Genomic DNA, 23,631 nt, shown 5'->3' with positions numbered 1-23,631 from the left:
TTCATCTTTATTCTAAGCCAATATGGTATTTGCTGATTACCTTTATCAATCTGCCTGTTCTAAATTTGAGTATATTCACTGAACAAGCTGCACTATAAACAACCTGTTTGTTATGTAGATAAGAACTGGATCCTTGTAATCCAAAATTGTTATTACTTCAGGCCCCAAAAGTGTAATTTAAGATCAAAGCCTGAATTGATATCATAAACACAATTCAAAAAAAGGAAAACCTGAATGATTTTCTGATAAATAAAATCAGGTTAAATAAATGTAAATCTATAACAATTTTGCTCACATAATTCAGTGGTTTTAATTTAATTTTGTATTATTTTTTTTGTTAGGTCTACAAGCAGAAGGTGTTAACCAGCTGAACAGGTGAGAACCAAGTTTTCCAGAATTACTTCAGAATTTTATAAAAATCACTCAATTTTTCTACTATATATAATATAAATACTGTATACTGTATATAATAGTATAGTATGGTATGGTATAGTATAGTATAGTATATATTCTAACTACTTTAATATTCAATGTTTTACTTGTTTTAGGAAAAAAAAAATTAAAACACACAGACAAAAATGAGCAGGATTAGCAACAAAATATTTTTATGTAGTAAGAAAAAAAAGTCCTACAGTTTGATATTTATTGAAATGTTGATAAGCAAAAATATATACATGGTGGACCAGCTCTATAAACAGCCCCAGTATATTGGTCAGATATTTTAAATATAATCTCTGCATTCTCTTGTTTTCACTTAAATATATTCTGATGCAGGCAACAAAGTCATGCATGCAACTTTAGTATAGTCTACCAATGGTCATGCAAACTTATCAACAGAATTTAATAAAGAACTGAAATGGAATTGTGGACTCCCAAACGTGGTTAAATTTTACTTTTTCTTCCTGTAAAAAACGCTTAGTTAAGTTTACAAGAGCTGAAGAGTGAGAAGAAAACTGGCAGCTAATATAAATATTTGCTTCACCATCATTTGGTAAATACTTATTTTTTTCTTCTTTCCTTAGATATTCAGCTATTTTCAACAGAATAACAAGCAGTAGGTAAGTTACAATGATGAATTATTCTTTCCAGTTTCATGTTCTATCTATAGCCTTTTCATCCATTAGAGCTTTTAATTCATCTTGGGTTTGCTAGTTTTCACGCTCACATGTATTTTTTACAAAATAATTTATTACAATCTATATTTCTTTCTTTTCAAAATTATAATCCAATTACTTTCTCAGTAAACAAGAATTCCTCCTTTTTATGTGAAATTAACTACCAGCCAAAGCAGTTTCTGATTAGACAAGCTAATTTTGAAAGAACAGATAGAATGAAGCAATGAACTGGATAAAAATAATAATGGAGCATACCTTGTTAGATAACAAATGGAACAGACTCTGGAGACAATTAATGCACGAGATACTTAATGCTGAGGTAGGTTAAACAAATTTTGTCTTATTTATTTGCTCCCATAAATCATAGCTAGTTTCCTTAAATAACATGCTCTAACTACCCAGGTTACATCATATTTCTGTAAACATGTGCAATGTTATTTACTGGAAACTCCAGCAGCCTTTGTAGGGGATGTGTATATATTTATATATACATAGATATAAATATAGACAGATCAATTAATTGATTGATCCAGAAAGGGAAACAGGTCTAACAACATTTGGGATTAATTTTACTGGGAAGTACTTGGTAATTTTATCCCATGGATAAATATTATTTCTTCTACTTTGGGTTCCCAAATGAGTTACAGACTGAGTGATCATTTTTTGCTGGGGTTGATTCTGTTCCATGTCTTATGCTAAAGTAGCACTTTTCATTGGGTTTGTTGTCATGAGAGGTATGTCAGGCCTTGTTCCTCAATTTCCTCCACTTGAATCAATCCTGCCTCCTGGGGTCTGAGGGGCAGCTCCTTACAGGCCAGTTGGAATTGCTTAAGGATGAGATCACTTATAGATATGAGCAAACATCTTCCCTCACTAGCCTTGCATCCAACTCAAGTTTAAGTGCCATCAAAAAGACTCCAATATGGAGTCTTTAAATATGTCCTATTAGAGATATTAATAGAAAGGTAACAAAAAACATCAGTACCATGAACAGTCAGTCTTTAACCCTTGAAGAAGGGAAGGAAATAATGAGTCTTTACCTCTTCCTGAAATCCCTGTAGGTACCCACATTACATGGAATAAACTGTTCTCCTGTTGCCTTATAACATGTATGAAACCAGTCCTTTTATTTGTGCTGCAAACTTCAGTTTTACTTAACTCTTTAATAATAAAAACTTCAGTGGTGTTTCTGGAGAAATAAAACCGATCTCCTATGGAGAGCCTATGGATGGCTCTTATTACAAAAGGATTAACCCACTCCATCGTTGTTTCCTGCTTGCTGCTTTTTATTTTTCATCACTAATCGCATGGATGATAATAATTCTTGGTCAATGGTAACCTATCTGTAAGCACTGCATATACTGAATTTTTGAACTTACTGCCAGATACTTCCCCTTATTAACTTTCTTTCAGGACATTATGCTGCCAAATCCCTCTTGTCTCTCCTGTCTGTACATGGAAATCATCTCTAGCTGCCTTCTCTCCCTTACACAAATTGCACGTTAATACTGATCCAGTATTTCAACATCCTACTTTACTTATGAATCCTTGCCTAATTCTGTATCATTTCTCATCTCCTCTATTCTCAGTTTTGCAATAAGGACCTTTGATTTCCTCTTGAGAGTTCCTACCTTGCAAGAAAGGCCTTTCCATGATCATTGCTTTTTGGGCCTTGTGATTTCTCTTAGAGTACCTACTCCTATCCTATGAATACCCAATTTACCATTGGATATTATTTTTATATAGAGCAAAAGTGAAAGAGTCATCTAGGTTAGTGGAGAGGTGGGTTACAGTCAAAACAGTAATTGCATAATTCTGCATGTTTTATTTGCATGTTGTATTTTCGTTTTTCATGGGATCTGTTGCCAGAAGAAGACTTTTGTCTTCTCATGTCTCAATCAGATCATCCAGGTGCTTCATACTCCAGTCAAATGTGACAAAATTTAGTAATTGTTCTAATGTGGGCTTCTATTTAGATATTATTTTCTTTCAGGCCAAGTGTAGGCCAGGGTTTGGTGCTGCTGCAGATTTAGCACATAGGTAGGTTGTGCTTTAGGACTCAGCTGTTTCAGGATGTGCCATGAAGCCTTGGAGCACAGACTGAACCTCTCACATGGAAACACAAAGGATGATGTGTTCCATTTTAGCCTCAAAAAGTTGGAAAGACAAGAGTGGAAAGACACCTGAATGCAGAAACCTTGGTGATGGGAGAGCAAGAACCACTCTGAGGAGGAGAAAAAGTGATGGGGGCAGATTGTAACAGGAGCCAGCAGTGATTTCAAACTCTAATTGTATCAAATGTCCTCCAGCATCACCCTGCCTGGCCTGGGGACCAGGGAGCTCTCTGAGGAATGATGGTGAATGATTTAGCCAGGTGACAATGAGGATTGCAAGTCAGTTCATTAGAAAGTTGAGCAAAATCAGTTTCTGGGAAGTTGTTCTGTATTGATGAACCAGCATTTTCTGCAGGAAGACAAATATTCTGTTGACTATTTTGACCATCCTAATTTTCAGACCTTATTTCTCTCTTCTCCTTGACTTGCAGGGATTGTCATTTCTAGTTATATTTGCACATTGCCTCAACACTGGCTGGAGGCCATAGATTACAGCACAAATAGGCATAGAAATTGGGATATTTAGGATGGTTTTCTTTACTATCTAATTAATGAACCCCTAACTAACATTGCCAGAAATTGAGACTGTCACATGATTGATCAGTCCTGAAAAATTGAAGCATAATGCAAATTTCAGATGCTTCAGTATACTTTTTGGTATTGCTGACATAGAAATATACTACAGAAAATATTAAATTGCTAAGTGTGGATAGTTTATACCCAAGCATAGTATAATCACAAGTGCTGACACTGGTCTCCTCTCTTTCGTAACACAGCTGATTTAAACTTAAGTTTAGTTCACACTTTTTAATTTATTTCTCCTTTTAATTTCCTCTTTTCATATAAGGAAAATTATGATCTTATGAAGCTGTCATTAAATGATCAAACAATATTAAATAACCTAATGAAAATCTTAAGCAAAAGTCATTGTGAATTAGGTATTTGCTAAACTGACAACACAAGCCTTTGTAAACCTGATATTGTTCTTATGTAAACTCATGAATGGAGACTTTCTCAAATAAATTACTTAATAACATCAGAGTCATTGGCTGAGTAAATATATCCCAGGGGCACATACTAAGATTCCTGAATTTAAATGTTGAATAGAACTTCATATTTGTCACCTTTACTAACGAGTTTTTCCTTATGAAATCATTATTAGCATGAAAAAGTTAAATTTTGTATCTAATTTCTTGAATTAATGCTGTTTGAAGACCCTAAGGGTTTGAAAGTTCTTCCACTGGAATTCATCATTTACATAATTTTCATAGCCCCAACACTTTGCTCTCTGCTATGAATGCACATTGTGGGTTTTTTATGCATTAAAGCAGCGACTTCTATTTTTCTCCACACAAAACAATTAAGAGAAGAATAACAGGTAATAAACATTTTTAATCTTTAATATTACATTAACACTGAAGTGCCATATTTCATGCTTTCACAACCACATTGCATGCTGAATGATGCATTTTTGGTCCCTCATATGAAGATATTTGATTAGAAAGGAAAAACAATTGAGTTATTTGAGATCAGTGGAGCTTTCCATCATTTCCTGCTTGAGAAACTTGCAAGTGCACAGCAGCATGGCCAGATTTTTAAGCAGACTAGACCACATTTTCTCAACTGTACATTATCATAGCTCAGTCATGATCTATGGATGTTTACTCAATATTTTTTTTTGTTGCTAATATTGCTTATTATATGGGAGATTTATTCTCTTTAAAGCTGAAACCAGTGCAGCACAGTTTCTGCCCAAAATATCTCTTGATGTTAACTTCTCCCCTGCCTGCTGTTATTAATAATAATTTTTATTACTGCAGGTCTTTTGCACTCAGGGTCATGGAGATATGAAAGAAGTAAGAGACATGTATAGAATGGACCCAAACTGGAAAACCAAATTAGCAGCAAAGATAGATTTAATATCTGTATTCTTTGGGCTTAGCATAACTGCAAAGGAAACATGACAGTACAGACAGTGTTTTGTACAGAAAATCTGAACTTATCTCTGTGTCAGACACTTATTTGACAACAGCCTACAAATAATCTTTATCTGGTAAACAAATCTGTTCCCCATTTCAACAATGCATATAACAATTTTAATTGCTACTGTTGTACTATTATTATTATTATTATTAATGCATTCCTTTCTGTGTAAAAACACTAATGTAAAAAGTGCAATCTGGTTTGTGGCAAACTTTTTGGCTAGGATTCAATGTGAGATGAAGATTCCACTCTTGATGCATTTCTCACCCCACTATAGGTATCTAAAAGGCCATTTTACCCACATAAGATGAATTGACTTTACCAAATGTTTGTCCCTTGGCTGGGATAGGAAGACACCTAATGGAATAACTTCTATATTTTCAATATTTAAAGTCTAAATCTGAAGCCAAATGTGATATTTGAGTTTGATTCATTTGCCTATATATTCACATCTAGTGCTCTTCAAGAAGTCTAGTGTCATGTACTCGTATAATAAAATAATTTATGCCACCCTCTTACAGCAGCCTCTGGAATTAGTCTCTACTATCCTAGTTCACTTCATGAAGTTCACACTGAGTATAATTTACCTTGCATTTCCAAATGCAGTGCAATGAGGTCAATACTGACTCTTTTTAAAGCCAGTTTATTGTGTGTCAGATATTCTCCAATCTTCTTCAAAGTTTATGTAAAAACACACTCTTGTTTTTCTATAGAAGTAAAATCACACATCTCTTTGTTTTCTCCAGCCACAAAATATCTAGAAATAGCTTCTTGGTATCTAGCTTATTCCTGTTGTTTTCCAATAGCAGTTTCAAGTGTCACATTATGTGTTAAACTTGCCTCTCTTCCCACCTAAGGTCTCACGTATGGAAAATAAAAAACAGTCTTGAAAATATTGTTAACTGTTAAGTCCAGATGTTGCAATTTTTGCTGGTCAGTATTTGATGCAGAAAAGTCTTAAATCAAATACTGGCACAGAATGAACCCATGAAACCCTGTAAGTCTGTCTTTTGAACACCAGCAGCTCCTCTCCAAACCTTGTCCAACATCATTTCTCTGGACAAATCACTCCACTTGACAGAGTGGAGGAAGTTCAGTCTGTGTGATCAACTGTGCACAGTTTTAAATTTCCTACAAATCATGTTAGTGCTTTGAAAACATGTGGTAGTGCAGGAATGAGCCGTATTGAAGTTATTCATTTTGGACTCCAAACAAGCAACCTCAGAACAGCTTGTTGGAAGCCCCTGGCACTTAGTTACAGTCAAATGTGATGATGGCTTGTAATGTGCATGTCAAAATGAGGTCAGCCATTTGAGGCTGCTCACTTCCAACCTTCCTTTTCCATGAGCCAAATCACTGCCCAGATGCTCGTCGAGCCTCATTACCATAATGCCAACATGTTACCCAGGTTCAAATGTGGGGTTTGCTGTTGATCCAAACATACACTAAAGCCACTGAAAAACTCCATCAAGGAGTGCTGTGCTGCTCATCAGTGCCAAAATTCAACTGGCTCAGAATTTTGAGGGATTTTGGGTCATTTGCTCCATCCTAACTTGCTGTATTGTAAATTCTAGTTTGTGAGATATCAGACATTAAATGAATCTAGATGTTTGGGCTTGACTGGCAATTTCCAATAGCTAAACTCCCAAACCAGCACCTTTCAAAGTTTCCCACTAATTTCTGTGGACTCTGGGTCCAGCTATTGGACCAGTACTTGACATCCATTGCCCTACCAAGATTCCAGCTGAATTTGTCACCCTGTGATGATGTGCTCTTCAGGCATAATTGTTTGCCTCTGATTTGCAGTATCTGCTGGTAACCCACACAAATTGAAAGAAAAGCACTCATGAAACTCAAATTAAAACATGTAACTCAAATATTTATCTCATAGCAAGGTTTGACTGATTATAAACGAAAGCTATTTGGACTGATTTTAGGGTTTTATGAAAATGTATTGCTGCTCTGTAAACCAAAGCAATGAAAAATATGACTAATGGTACCAAGACAACAGTAGTTACATTATCCTATTTGTTTATCTATGCTAGCTTGAATAATTGAGAGACATGTTCCATGTCACTACAATTAGTACACTGATTTTAGGTTTGTTAACATAAGTTTCATCTATCTATCTATCCATCAGAAGATCTTGAATGCATACCAAACTTGAATTTCATTGAATCATCCCACAATTTTCAGCTTTTAAAAATGTGTTTCTTAGATAGAATGAAAAAATATCTCATTTATTGAAATTTCTCTCAGTGTTGCATTTTTCCTTTCTGCACACTAGTACTTTGTAATGTTACTTCTACAGTTCCCAGGAAATTTTAATCATTGGTGTAGAATTGTGTCATAAGTTGGAAGACAATATTCATGAAAAAACACTATTATTTTTTCTATTTTGTTTTCCTGTCATTTGACCTTCTCTTTCTTAGTTTTTCACTTTCTTCTCCTTATTTTTTAAGTATCCTTTCCTTAGTTTGGGTACAGAGTAAATTTCTGCATGTCATTTATTATCAATAGTGTAATTTCTCTTGTGTGACAAACATTTTGTCTTTCCTCTATTCAGAAAAGAGAAGATGGATGGTCAGGAAAGATTTCTTTTATTCTTATTCTGCTTTATTTTTGTAGCATGTAAGTTCATATTTTTTCAGGGGTTTTCATTGATTTGAATTGCTGTAACAGGTACTTAGTGCAAAGTCTGAACTTGTACAGTAATTAAAGTGAGAGAATCTCAAGCTATTTAACTTAATAAGGGGAAGTTAACAGACTTGATCACAGTCTAATACTTGCAGAGGGAAGAATTTCTGATATTCATTGACTCTTTAATTTAGCAGAAAAGTATATAACAAGATCCAGGCAAAGGAAGATGGAGCTTGACAAATTCAGAGGTAGAAATAAGATACTCAGAGTGTAATTAACCATCACATCTTCCCTACAGATGTGTTAGACTCTTTGCTGCCTGCAGTTTTGAAGTCTTAAAAGTATTCTGACAAAATCCCAATATTCAAATACAATTTACCATCTGTTTGTGATGATGATAGGCTGAAATTCCTGATGTATATTTTGTAGAAGGGCAGGAAAATAGCTTTATAAGCCTTATTGGGTTTCACCCACATTTATAGCAGACTTCTCTATTGAAGTTCTGGTTTCTGGTGAAAATTGTATTGGACTACTATTATTATTATTATTATTATTATTATTATTATTATTATTATTATTTAAAATACATAATAACCTAGAATGTAAAGGTAGTTATATTATTATGCACTATGGAGACACAGGTGCCTTCCTCTAAACAGGCTGACTTTGACAAAGTCATGGTCTGCACTCCAAGAGATCAAAATAAATCTATGAATGTGTATTTGATTTCTTGGTGGAAAAGCCCTGTTAATATCAGCCTCTACTTGTAAAAAAGCACATGTTCACCCCACACACATAAGAAGTGGGTTCAGGTCTACAGATTGGGCATCTAATTGGAGCCAGTTTTTAAGTTATGCCAAAATATTTTTCATAGAGTCAATAGAAAAGGGCTTCCAGAGGTAGGTCCTGCCTATCTAAGTTTAGGTTTTATACCAAAGTCCTGGGCCAAAACCACTTTCTGAAACAGCCTTTTTATCTTCCTTATCTGTGTAATGATTCTATGAGATTAAACCTCTAACTTTGATTACTACTTAGGATTTCAGGAAAACACATAAGGAGACCTCTGACGACCTTCAAAAATTGCAACTTGCATTTGCATTTTGCTCCCTAAATAGTTGTGAGGGCTGTCTAGATGCAACACTTGACAAACTTTCTCTTTTTGTCTTTGAAATCACATTCCTCTTAGGTAAGCTTGTTCTTTTAAAAATTTTGGAGGAATTTGTCAGACTAATTGTAGGCTTCTTGGGACAATTATCCTCAATTCACTTTACATTCAAAAAAATATATAATTGTTTTCAGGGCATGATTCACATTCTGTAATGTACTGCTAGATATGAACTGCATTCTAATGATGTCTCTTTTTCCCTGTAACCACTAAGTCAGGTTAAGAAAATTAGTTAGAGTTCAGATATTGGCACTGCAGACATCTGAAGTTAGATCACATGATCTTCCAAAGGTTGTCATGCCTAGCTTCTTCATCTGGTCAAATTAAAAAGGACTGAACAAAACCCATGTAAATCAATACATCTTGGAATAACAGTAAATTACTTTTTTAACTGTACTGCATGCATCATTCATTGACTATTTTACTACACGAGAGAAATCCTGTGTTACACAATGGCAAAAAATGGAAATAAATTTTAAACACACTGTAGAGAACATTTCTCCCGAATAAATCTTAAATATGAAAATGGCACATCATATGTGAGGTTCCATCAATATTTCTGGGACTCAGAACAGGGTTATAATGCTTTGGAGTGTACACATGACATTTGAGTACTTTTAAGTGATTGAATGTTAGGAAACTAAATCACATCCCTTTTTCTGAAAATGTTCTCCCAGAGCTCATATCCTGGAAAAGTCTTGGGTCATAAGTATAAGAACAAAGAGATGAGAAGAAAGGGAAAAGACATTATCTGTAAGGTCATGCAGCCTCTTTTCATTTTGAGAGAATAGGTTTTTAAAGTCAGAAGAAGATTTGGAAGAGAATATCAAAGCTTTGAAGGTAGAGATTTTTTTTTCAATAGGGAGTTTAAAAATTTCCAAAATGATGTTGAGGAAAATGGAGATATTGAAGAGTGCCAGGTTTTGAGGCACAGGCTTTGGGACTATCCTGATATAACCAAGAGAAGGAGAGGGATGGTAGAAGATGAAAAGGAGACATAAACAAGTGCTAGGAAAAGGTTGGTCCTTTACATTGAAAGACTTCAGAATGAATCCATCAGAGACAAGGGAAGTTTGGAGAAAGGAAGATTTCCTCTTGGTCATGAAGGGTTGGGTTAGAGAGTGGCTAGACAGATTCAACCCCAAAATCCATGTGCCCTGGTGGGATGCACCCAGGGGTGTGGAAGGAGATGGCAGATGCTGTTGCTAAGCCATTTGCAAACATTTTTGAAAGTCATGGCAAAAAGGAGAGGTCCTGATGCCTGGAGGAAGGCCAGTGGAACTCCCATCTTCAAAAAGAGCAAAGAGGACCCAGAAAACAACCAGCCAGCCAGCCTCCCCTTCATCCCTGGAGAGGTAGAACAGGTCATTCACCAAGCATGGAGAAGAAAAGCAGATTATCAGGAGTAGTCAGTATGGATTCACCAAGGGGAAATGATGCTTGACCAGTCAGAGAGCCTTCTGTGATGGCAAGGCAGGCTGGGTCAATGGAGAGCAGTGCATGCTGTCTACCTCGACTTCAGCAAGATTTTGACACTTTCTGTCATAACATCCTTGTAGGTTTGCTCAGGAAATGAGGATTGGATGTATGGACAGTGAGGCTGAATGGCAGAGCTCTCAGGGTTGTGATCAGCAGAACAGGATCCATCTGGAGACGTGTAGCCAGTGGCATTCCCCAGGGATCAATACTTATTTAACTTCTCTTGTCCAGTCTCATTTCCCTTGTTTATGACCTGGATGAAGGGATGGAACACACCCTCAGCAAGTTTGCTGGTGACATGAAACTGGGAGGAGTGTCTTGATACACCTGTGGCTGTGCAGCCATTCAGCAGGACCATGATGGGCTGGAGAATTGGGCATAGAGAGACCTAATGATGCTCTACAAGGACAAGGGTGGGGTCATGCACCTGGGGAGGAATAACCCCAAGCACCACAATGAGTTGGGGGCTGTCCAAGCTCTGCAGAGAAGGACCTGGGGTCTTGGTGGGTGACAAGCTGACAATGAGCTGGCAAGAGAGGATTATATCATATCTGTGACAACTATTGGGATCCACACCTCAGCAGCATCTGCAGAGAGCTCTTTCCCATTGAGAACCTGCTAATCAAGCAGATATAATTGTATCAAAGTATGACTGGCTCATTCTATTGCAACTTTAAGGCCTTTCACTCCTTCTGCCTTGGAAGCAATTGAATTTAGTTCAGCTCTGTGCTTCTGAATGTGGCTTCGAGTCTTAGTCTTGATACAGTTTCAGTGCAAAAACTTCCTAAGGGTTGGCTCTACTAAGTAAACACAGCAGGAAATCCAGCTGTGAGTTGCTCTGTAGGTTTGGCTGTTTGCTGAAAATATCTTTTGATGTTCTCAGATTCATACCCTATCTCACTAAAAAGCAACACCAGGTAGCATCTCCTGGCAATGTTCATGTACTTGCTAATAAGGACTCCTCAAAACTATCAAGTTGCTACATACAATTCTCAAGTGGTGAAACTCTTATAAAGTAACTATTTACATTTTATTCCCACCAACCTGTGATAAAATTTCACACTGCTCAGGTACGATTGCATTTTTAACCAATAAGATTGCACTTTTACCCAAAGCATAAACAGAAAAAAAAGCCAGTTCTTATTGTGAATCCTGTCACAACAATTTGCTGTTGGCCCATTTCTAGGTTTTATTTTCTTAGAATGCATCAGATCCACCAGTCTAGGGCATTTGAAAATGTAATTGAGCTTGATAGCAAGTGATACAGTTAATTCTGTTGGTAAATGTTGTGCAGTGCTAATTGCTAGTTCTAAATTTAACAATTAGTTTAGAAAATCTGAAGTGCAATTTATAATGGGATATAAGCTGCAGGCTTCAGCTTGTACCAGCTTTTTTATTATTATTACTTATGCCCATTTAGGAGGATGCATCTGAAAAAATTTAACCAAGAATCAAGATGCATGCCTAATTTAACTTCAACCAAATTTGACTATACATCTAGTAAATTTGCTATGGCTGCAAAACATGTTCTAACAAATCAAGCTTGTACCAAGTCTTCTGCTTTCTACAGTTTGCCATTATACATTAACTGATATTGTCATCCTAAACTTCATTAAATTCCTTAAAATTGTCATTGATGCTGTCTATCAAAAGAGTAGATTTGTACTGGTCTGTGTTCTCCCTCTTTTTAAAGAGAAATGTTGCCATATTTCAGCATATGGGATTTTGAAACCTGGAATGATTCATGCAGATTTTGCTCTGGACATTCTGCAATGCAAATGTCTTTGAGATAATAAAACATTAGCAGAAAGGAAATAAACCTGAAATGATAAAAGTAAATCGTATTTTTCTCACATTAAAGATTTTGTGTTGCAAAATCGCTGGATAGTTGAAGTTGAAAGAGATCTGGACACCTTTTAGTTGACTTGGAATTGTTCAAGTCCAGGTTGGATGGGGTTCTGAGCCCTGGTCTAGTGGAAGGTGTCTCTGCCCATGACCTCTTCAAGGTCCCTTCCATCCAAAACCATGCTATGATTCTATTCCATTAAATGCCCTGCTCAAAACAGAGTCAATTATAGCAGATAGTCCAAGATTATGCCCAGAAATGTTTTTTATTTTCCCTATAGATGGAGACTCCACAAACTTTCTGGGCAACCCATTCCAGTTTCATGACACTCGCAGTAAGAGTTTAAATGGAATCTCCTGTACTGCAATATGAGTCTAAGCTGCTTTCCAAACATTTGGACCCCAGCATGTGTTGGTGTGTGGAATTGCTCCTCCCTGTGTGCAGGGCTCTGTGTTTCCCTTTGGTGTCTTCATGAGGTCCAGGTTATCCCATTTCTCCAGCCTGCTGAGGTTTTTCTGAATGACACTACACTCAACTGGTTCATCCATCACTCCTCCCAGTTCCACACCTGTAAATTGGTTAAATGTGCACTTTTTCTCATTAACCAGGCCATTAATTAAGCTGCTACACTTCACTGGCCTCCACATTATGCACTTATCTTTTCTACTTATTCTACATTTATCCTGATTTCTGTCTCTTTCAAGTATGCAAATCTGCCCTCAGTCACCATTTTATGTTCAGATCTTTAGGTAAAGTAGTGTAGAGATACTTTGGTTTTGTCATTGGCAAAAAACATAACTAGATTTAACAAGTTACATAACCCTAGAATGATTCACTTTAGAGAAAGGCAAGATGCTTGGCTAGGATAAACCACAATGTTTCATTAAGTGTGCCCTGCCAGACTTGCATTGGCTGAATATTTGGCTCCAAAAGCTCTGTTTGAAGTCAATGAAGTCCTTATTGCCATCCCTGTGGGATGTGAAAAATTGCACACCTAATGTCATTTTTTTAGGTAGAACAGAGACAAGAATTTTCTTTACCAAGAGAGTATTATAGTGTTTTTTAACTATACAGTTTAAACTACTGCTCCAGCATGGGGGGAAATAATGATGAAAGTGATGATCACACAGTAAAATAATTTTCAGCCCACAGAAAGAGCATTTTTGCTCTCCCACACAAGTCGAAGGGTAATAAAAAAACTCGAGACTGGTAATGATAACTTGATTTTCTCCTGCACAGCCCCAGCCTAAATAGTGTAATTTTCCTGTCATATAAAAATATCTGAATGACAACAAGGCAATACTGTAGTTCTGCACCTTGCTTAGTATTGACCTTAGGTGTGAATTGACAGTTCACTACTCTGAGCAGAGAGTTACCTGTCTTCTCCACTAAACCTTCCTTTATATAAAACAGTTCAGATACCTTGTGCCTCCACCAGTCCTCCAACTCAGTCCTCTGAGATGCAGAGCACAACAAAAACTCAGGGTGGGCTGTGGTGAAGTGAGATGTGCATCACACAACACCATGGGCAGAGCAGAAGGGGGAAAAGGGGAGGATATTTCATCTTGCCTTCAGCTGTAGAATGTGCTTAATGAATTGAACACTTTTTAACCCAACACAGGGTGCTTTGTCCAAGCCTGTGCACCTTTTGTTTCTTTCAGTGGCAGGTTCACAATCTGACATTCATCTTTCCAAGTGAGAAGAAAATAGGTTAAATGGACTAAAAATATTACTCTGCTAAAGATGGAGAGGTTTGCATCCACTATACCACTTGTTTTGTAGCAGACTTGTGTGGAATTTCTGTGGCATTCACATCATCAATCTGGAAATAATGCACATCTTTTATGGTTTTGCTGTGACACCTTGCAAGACCTCTTTACTGAAAGCTGGGTGAATTAAATGTGCCTAAAAGCATTAAACTATATACTTTACCCTATCATCATTAAAATGAATAAGATTATACTTTCAGCCACTTTCAGAGATTAAGGTTAGTTCCAAGCATTATATGTGACTTGTAGTGTTCTCTTCTTACAGTACCAAAGGAACAATAAATTGTTAATACAGTCCATAAAATCATTGTAAATATAATACATCTCAGTTGATACAAATCAACTTTGTTAGGATTTTATATAACAAAGACAAGCCTTTAAATGATGAGTGATGTTTCACTCTTTTATTGGTAGAACTGGAGAAGGATTTTATCTTCCATTTGTGCAGAGACATTTAAGATATAACTTACAGGGTTCTCATCAAATGGATTTAGAAGATTCCATATCAAAAAAGCAAGAGAGGCAAAGGGTCACTAAGACTTCATCACTGTAAAAATTACAAAGACATAGCTTGGGTATTTGCAAAGTTTCACCATAGGGCATTGCAATCATCATTTTACCTACTTTAAGTGCCCAGTAAGGATTTTAATAGCATTTAGATGAAAGAACACAAAATGTTGATGATATTAGATACAAACCAGGTAGGAGGCAAAGAGTTAAGGTGAATACAACAGGCAGCTTCTGAGCAGCTCTTCTACAAAAGAAAATACATTTTTTTCCACATTTTATCCTTCAAAACTAATGCAATATTAAAAAGATAACTTCAATAAAACTAGAAAGAATTCACAACTAATAATGCAGAGTTTGTCCAGGGCCTGGTATGAATCCTGTCACTGCTAGTTGCAAAGCTCTTATGCTTCCATGTATTCTTATTGCTTTTTAAAGCAATCTGGACTTGAAAGCAATCCAAAGCTGCATTGTTATGCTGTAAATTGATGTACATCAGCGTTAAACCAGTCATTAGTGTGAAGGGAACCAGAAGAAGACAGGGAGGACATAAATTATTCAGCACACAGGGCCTCAGCACTCAGCATAATATTTTTCCATATGCTTCCCTTTTTAACATAAAAAATAAATGTGCACACATAGACACACACTCACACCTACAGATGTTTTTCTGTGAACCTTTCAATCCTGAGCCTCTCTGAGATAATATCACACAGATTTAATCCAAATGTTTAGTCCAATTATCTTCATATTGGCATTATTGTATCTTTTGTATTTGGTGAGTAGAGGGACAAATATTCTAAGTCTGGTGCTGTCTATATTCTAAGTCTGCCAAGGTGAGGCCTCAAACCTCTCAGGTTTTGACCTATTGGTTTTGTTAAGAACATGTTTTAAATTAAATGTTTTTCACATTTTTAGCCATCATATATTGTACTAAGGTAAATAGACCCCATTTGTGTTCATGCCTTTCATGGTTCTAATTAATTATCATGCATGTTGAAAAAATACTCAACAGCTTTACAGAGAAATTATTTCTGCAGCTGGTAACTATTCATAAGAGAAAGATGTCTTAAAAGGGATATCTTATAACCCAAGAGTGTACCAGAGAAGAAAAAAAAAAGGTTCTTCTCTATTAAAGAAATAGAAATCATCATTTTTTAAAATCCAATTTTCTTTTACAATTTTCCCTGTATTTAATGTACAAGCTGCACTGAGTGAAAACTTAATTTGAACCAGGCAATGTCATTTTCAAATTTATAATCAATAATAAGAAAATGTTATCATGTATTTCTGGTGCCACAATGGAACATTTATGAAGTTGAATCTGTCCACTCCCGTTTGCATGAAATATTTGCAGTCTTGCCATGAGTCACAAACCTCAGAACTTAAATTTGAAACACATGCTTCCTAATAGCCTCTCTTTAATAATGTATTTGTGTTCCTAATCAATGTGAGTGAAATGTTTTCATAATTTAATAATAAAGTGGGTACATTCAGAATCTTGAACAGGTAAGGATAAATCATGTTTGCCTGTGAATAACAGCTTTTATCATTTACTCAGTGGGATCATAATGTATTCTTTCAATCTGCACCAAAGGTAGTAGCAGGAAGCTATTTTATAGATTTCTTGGTAATCTGAGCTGATGTTATACCTGTTACAGGACACTTCCAATAAAATAGAAACACAGCAGGATGAAAAAAGATACAAATGGTGTATTTATAGCAGTCAATAAAAGCATGACTCTGTAGTAATAGAAAATTTGTTCATGAATTGTGAAGTACCAGTGGCTCAGTTGGTAAGGTATTAAAGTAATTCGTGTCCTGCCTTTGTAACTTTTTCTTACAATTGTACCTTTAATTTGCTGCCTCATTTTCATTGACAATGAGAAAAAGTAAGCCAGGTACAATCACAGACCTTAGAATCAAAGCAGTTCTGTGGAATGAGTTTTTATTTTGTAGATTATTCCTTGTGAGAAGGAAGCCTAGCCCACATGGACATATGAACTCATTTCTAATGGCTCAAATTCATGTTTTAGGATTTGTATTTTAATGATGCAAGACGTATTTTGTTTGAGATGCCAGGTCTACTTAGCAACAACTTAGCACAGAATTGCTTCCAAAAATGTTAGCACTGTGAACTGCTCTCTGCAGCTAATTCATGTCAGCAAATGCTTTTTTTCCTCTTTGCTGAAACTGCAGATTTTGGGGGTACTGCCATTAGGCACAAAGGTTGCCATTTGGGCTCAGTTTCTCACAGGACTGAGTCAATAATTTGGAACAGAGTTTTACAGATATGGAAGTTAATATGGTGTGCCAGACCCTGACCCTGGTCACACTACTGAAATTCAGAGTCATTCCAGAATAAGTAAAAATTATTCTGCTTTATGGTTACTCTTGCTAAGCTGTGATTGTCATCTTCAAGAGTCCTGAATTACTTTTAGACTAAGAAATAAAAATTAAACACACTAAAGAGAAATAAGAGTAGCCATACAGCATCAGAAGTGTAATTTCTGTGTCTGGCTGGAGGTGATTTTTATGGCTCAGTTATTCTCTAAATTTTAGTAAATAGAGTTGGTTGGGCACATTTAGGTGTCTAGTCTCCATTCTTTTAACTGTGTATTTTCCAAAGGTATTTTAATGTCTAAAGGGATATTTCTCTATTGCTTTTGTTTCACCACATGTACATTTGTTAATTTTTTCCTGGATAGGAAATTCTGATTTTTATAAACATGTACTTTTGAAGCCTACAACTCTAACCACATTCAGTCTGAAAGGGGCTGTTCTTTCTACCAGCTATGGGGAAAAAAGAAATCAAGAGTGGTATAAATTTTGCATCTCATTTCCTCTTTAGTATATAAATCTTGTGCAAAGGAAATAGGGTCTCCATTATCTCTTAGAGATGAAACAGCTTCTAATATGGATAGTCTGCATTCCCTCTGTCATGTTCCTGGGGGATAGGTTAATAAATAATGAACTAAATGTCATATTTTGAAGTCTCTTAGTTCATGGTGATGCAGCTTTCTTACATGTTTATTAAATTTCAATCTTCATTAGACGAGGTTAGTGGAGAAATTAGGTCCCTCTTGTATTGACTTAGTAATGCAGAGCTATAAAATAAATAAAAAACAGATATATTTTTTTCACTTTTAATCATCCTTCCTTAATTCTGTCTGTGCCAGAATTACACTTACACTTCCTAAGACTGAATCAGATGAAATATTTGTCAAAATTTGACATTGTCTGTTGTAAAGGTTAAAAAGGAAAAAGGTTTGAAATTACATTCTGGATTTGAACTGATGATTTTGAGCAACTGAAAAACAAATCTGACAAAATCCTTATAAAAGCTTCTACTTAGCACAAAATGCCCAAGACCTTGAGATCTATTTGGATCCCAGACTCAGAATACAGAAGAAAGGTTGCTTAATAAAAATTATGATCTTAAAATAATTAGTTGCAGCTGGAAAAGGTAAAAAACAAACTCCCAGTTGAGAGACCATTTCATTATAATCATAAACACACAACTCTCACAGTAGCAACATGTACAATCACACACAAGAAACCTGTTAAGCCAGTTAAATACAATATATGTAGGAAATAGTTAATTCTATCATTTAAAAAGTAGATTTTGGAAAACCATAAATTTGAAATAGCATCATAATTGAGAAATTATTTGGTAGAAAATAGCAAAAAACTTTCTGAAGGGAAAGGAAAATAAAAAATGCTACACAAATATAGAATTGTCAGTGACAAGATAACTGTCTAGTTAAGAAGAATTTGAAATTAACTAAACTATTTCCTCTGCTAATAGATGGAAAATCATTATTCTGTTGGGGAAAGGTGGAATTAATACAGAAACTGTAAGGAAGGTCAGCTAAAAAGGGACAAGGGGTAAATTAGTGAAGGAACTATGGGATTGGAAAAAAGTTATAGAGGCATCCCAGTGCTGTGGGTGTGGTTGGATACAAGTGTGGAAAAGGCTGTGGGGTGAATTATTTCTGCTATTCTTGCCACTTTCCATGGTGTTTGGGCCCCTCTAGGAGAAAGGATGCAGCTCTGGTCACTGGTGTGTGAGGAAGGTGTTTTCAGACAGGGACAGCCAGCATCAGGCTCTCAGGATGGGCACAGAGCAGCTCCTTGCAGGAGGACACAAAGAGAGTTTGGCTTGTTTAGCCTTGCAAAACACAGTCAGGGACAGGATGTGATTGCTCTCCATAAACTTATCAGGTGAGTAAACACCAGGGAGAAAAACTGCTTAAACTAAAGAACAATGTTGGTCCAAGAACAAATAGTTATAAATTGCCCATGAATAAATTTAGGCTGGAAATTAGATAAGTTTTCTAATCCTCTGGTGAGTAAGATTCTGAAACAGCCTTCCAGAAAGAATAATAAAGGAAATGGGGAATCTAGTAGGTTTTAAGAAGGGGCATTAAATAGTTTTTGAAAGGGATTATATGGTGTGGGTGCCTGTGATGAGCAGATTGGATTCAGTGGCCCAGTGGACTGTTTCCTATTTTATAAGCAGATATTCCAGTTAGACTAATTCCAATGCATTATAGCCAGCTCTTTACTCATGGGTGTCCTGTTTGAGTGGATAGTGATACAAACGGATGAGTCCTCCCTGACAGCCCTAAACCAGAACTAATAATTTACTTTTCTGGTGTATTTTATGTGAACCTGAAGGTAAAAGACATCAGAAAATGGAAACAAATGGAACATTTAAAGCAGCTTGCTAGCTGGACAAAATGAATCACAAAGAGAGCAAAAAGAGACTTGATGCCCTCAAGAAAATATGCATTATACAAATACAAATAGTCAGCACTTAAACAGGGAAATATGGAGAAATAATGAGGCCCTTTGGTCAACATGCTGACTAGCTGTGTTAGCACGTGGCAAGCTTTTTGTGAATATGTTAAAGGTGAATTTTGAGGAGGAAAATGGGGTGATGGTATTTACATGAATTTGCTTTAAAGTTTGTATGACAGTGAAAGTGGGAGAGCAGAAGAAGGTGGATTCATTGGAGCAGAGAAGATGAAGGTATGAAGAGAGAGGTGATAAATAGGCAAGGCTGCAGGTGGTATGGAGCCATGAAATTGAAGGGAATGGTTCCCACTGAATGCATGATAATGCAGCAAGAAAGAAAAAAAATAGCACCAAAATGACAAAAACAGCAAAGTTTGTGATGCCATTTCAATTGGACATAAGCAAGCTCAAATTTCATGTCTCAGAGGAAAAAAGGTGCTGTGGAAAAGCAGCCTGAAAAACTTCAGTGAAACCTGAGTCTAAAAAGTGACTCTATCATGAGACATTGCACATACAGGGAATTCAGTAACTCCAATAGGATCCCTAAATTGTCTATAAATGGATAATCCAGATGGTTGCAGATGCTCAGTTACCTTTGACCCACAATGAGCCACCAGATCCTCAAACACTCACACAGGTATTGGTAAAAATGCTCTCTCTAAACCCAGGTCTGAAAGTTGTCTTTAGCAGAAGATAGGACATCTCATGGATGTTTTCTTCCTTCTGATGGAAACCAATTTATGTCAGACCCAGCATTTAAGTTTTCACTATGTACAGTTCTAACTTCAGAGAATTATTTCCTTTGAAAGATATACTCTGTTTCTTGAGCATGGCCTGTATGCACTCAACCTACCCCTTTTTCCTCCCAAGTGATATTTAGCAATTATTGTTACTTAATTCCTGAATGAAAAATTATAGGGCCCTGCTCTGTAATTATCAATGACCTTTCAGTGTAGAAAAATGCAGCCAATGGGATGCAATGGCACTGCCACAGGCAGGCCAAGTGTTTGGACAGATATCAGCAAGAATTGTCCCTCCCCTTGAGCTGCCCTTTGTTGGAGCCCAGGCAGATGTAGGGTAGAGCTTTGAACAAACTTCCCTGATTGCTGCTTGTCATGAGGGCACAATGAGGAGGTGACAGGCAGCAAGTAACAACTATCTATGAAAAAGCCCAGAAAATAACCTAGCCAAGCCCAAAGCACTAAAACCCCTGATGGAAGCTTCCCTCTCTGCTGTTTCTACATGTGATCCCACATGGAGTCATCTCTGCTGGTTTGTGTTTGGTGCAATAAATACAGCAAAGAAATATCTTCTATGATAGTCACTGAGTGCTGCTATGTGGGAACAAACTTTTTGCTCTCTGTTCATAGAGGGAGCAGCAAAGTAGTTTTCTGAGTTTTGAAACAGGAACAGAGTTGGACTATGTACTTCCACAAACATTATTCCTCAATTTATCCATTCAAATTTGTAAATAGGGCACTTTCCACATATGTCTACTGCTGTTCCTGTATTCTTCTTCTAAGAAGGTGCTAATACATCAGATATTCCTATTCAGATATACTCTTGCTTCTTTTTCTAATCTGATAGGAGTGAAGCTTTTAAAAGTAGCCCACTTTTCTAGTTTTGACAGGATTTTGCTCAGTCTGTAGTTACATTAACCCACATATGGCTGGAAGAACACATCATTCCCATAGTTAGTGAAAGCCATTTCCTTAATGGTGTAAAATTGCCATGTTTTCCTCGGTTACTCAGACTTTAACAGCTTTTCTTTCTGAATCATTTGCCCTAGTAAGTGCTACATTCATAGAAAAACCTGTCACATTATTACTGGACATTGTGTTGCAGAACCACAGTGCCAAAGCAATACCTATAACTATCTGCATGCTGTTTATGTGTAAGAAGATGCAGGGGCATATGCAGGTAAGATTTCAATGCCTGTTTGACACTGCAACAAGCAAAAATGCCTTAAAATTGAACCAAATTAAAATTGGATCAAGAAAATGTGAAGCATCTTCACAGAACCCATGTGTCAGAAAGGGTTATATATTTAAACTGTGGAAGCTGCTCAAACCACATCATTTAGGATGGGAAGTGAAGGCAACTTCTGTCTCAGTAGTAGGAATCTAATTATCCATTAGGAAATCAGCCAAGGTTCCCATATCTAATATAGATATTGTATTCCATATTAAATGATGCAGATTTGTAAGAACCACATGTCACCAACTTTCCACTGCCTTATTAAAGACATTTTCAGCAGCTTCTTGTCTTGGGATAGCACAGGCATTACCTCAGGCTTGACAGGGAGTATCAGGCTGCCTGGTGAAGTCATCCTCTCTGTGCTTTTGTCTCACAGAGGGGGCTGCCATGCACACACTCACCAAGCTGTGTATCCCACATATCCCACTAATCCTGGAAGATCTGAGGAGATAACTCCTGAGGTTGAGTGGCTGCAGGTGGTGGGATGCTACTGAGTGGAAATGAGAAGAGAAATCTGAGTGTCAGGATCTTTGCTGAGAATCACCACCACATCCAACTGGCATGATGTATTAATTTATAATTAAATGTTGACTTTTATCCCCCTAAGGATATTTTGGCTTCCAGACCAGCACAGTTCATTAGTTAGTTTCTGTGTTTGATTCACTTATTGTCATGCCTTTGATCACTTTCCATACAAATGAGCATGTCAGAGAGGATACCAAAAACCTTTGTGCTTCTTTGTAATTGCAGGCAGAACATTGCTAAGCAAGGAACAGCATTTCTCAGCCTCAGTCTTTGCTTCTCATGACAATTCCCTTATTTCATTGAAACTGATGAAACTTGCTCAGAATCTGTGTTTTGTATCATTATTTCTTTCACCATATCTTTTCCTGATCTACTATATCAGCAAGATAACCAGTCTTATTTTCATCAGACTGTCTAGAGATTATTAAAATGAGTAATTCTTGCTAATTGAGATTAAAAACTGGGGTTAAAAAAAAAAGTCTAGGTGAGGTAACATCATTGCTATTTGTGCACTAAGTCTATATGAACTCTAAATAATTATATTTTTTGCTTAAATATAGTGCATAATAGAATTCCTGTTCTGCATCAGCCCTCAAAGGATAATGGTGCTTCTGTCAGAAAGCAAAGATATAGAAAACATGAAATTTGTATGAAGCCTGAATAGAATTTAAGTGCTTTATTTCTAGTATAATTCCCTTTACCTTAGTTACCAATTAGTTGAACTTTCTTACTAAAAACAGCAGGTGTCTAATTCTTTGCAAGGTATTTTCTAACTTTTTATAGCTGCTAAAAAATTGTTTAGTACAAAGAAAAAAATACAGAGCTGAAAACACTTTTGAGGAACCTTGTCAACAGTGATGATCTGCAGATGATATCAGCTTGTTAAAATGCACCATCAACTTTATAAAACATTTCTTACATTTCTCGCAGCTTTTGCTACGAATGGCACCTAAGACTGCTGTAACTGAAGGATTAATGTATTTTTTAAACATGCCTCTTTAATCTTTCAGTATTTCTCTGAGCATTTGTCAGAACTTTGTGCTTACACACCTTCATTAACCCACCTGTAGAGTCACTCAGTTTGGATTCATTTACTGCAGAAGTTACTACGGGGAGTAAATGAGCTTTCTGCAGGGACAGCTGATCTCTCACTAGGACACACGTCTGATACACACAGAATTATTTCCTTCTGAAGTTATCTCTCTCCACTGACTACAGAGGAAGCTGAGGCAACAACCTCTAAAGAAACACCAAATATTTTAGCAGGTAAAATGATGAGACAAATTTCTTTGCCTTCTGTTTTGTTTATGCAGTTGATTTACAGGAGAGGGAAGGACAGGTTTAATTTTTTTTAACAGGATATCATGACTATGCATCAAACAGCAGAAACAAAATCGAAAACTACTTTTAAATTAACAGTAATGGAAATTATACATTCATGCATATCCCTGGAAACTCTCCCTATGACTGTATTTCTGTATCTTAGCTACAACTGCCCTGCTGCAGAGCTGAGACAATCGAGGTATTTGTCCCTTGATAAATTTTGGTGTAATTTGATATAATAACTAAGCTGAGTTTATCACTACAAGGCATTGTTCCCTTTTTTCCATGCATTTGCAGAGTCACAGAATCACAGATTAATTTAGGTTAGAAAAGACCTCCAAGATCACCAAGTCCAACCTCTGAGTGAACACCACTCTATCTGCCAAAT

At 36.5% G+C, this 23,631-nt stretch overlaps 1 protein-coding gene across 2 annotated transcripts in view; it reads left to right on the top strand.

Moving 5' to 3' along the window:
• CELF2 (CUGBP Elav-like family member 2) overlaps positions 1 to 23,631 on the top strand; it is a 536,651-nt gene that overhangs the window by 93,622 nt on the left and 419,398 nt on the right. For both annotated transcript variants that reach the window (XM_079304437.1, XM_079304439.1), the window contains exons 2-3: positions 342 to 375; positions 1,023 to 1,058. The gene's annotated coding sequence lies outside the window, so the exon portion shown is untranslated. The remainder of the gene's footprint in view (positions 1 to 341; positions 376 to 1,022; positions 1,059 to 23,631) is intronic.

Source organism: Erithacus rubecula (assembly GCF_903797595.1).
Source record: "Erithacus rubecula genome assembly, chromosome: 4".
Taxonomy (NCBI): domain Eukaryota; kingdom Metazoa; phylum Chordata; class Aves; order Passeriformes; family Muscicapidae; genus Erithacus; species Erithacus rubecula.
Note: the sequence above shows the minus strand (reverse complement) of the source record. Positions and strands in the feature narration are given on the sequence as shown.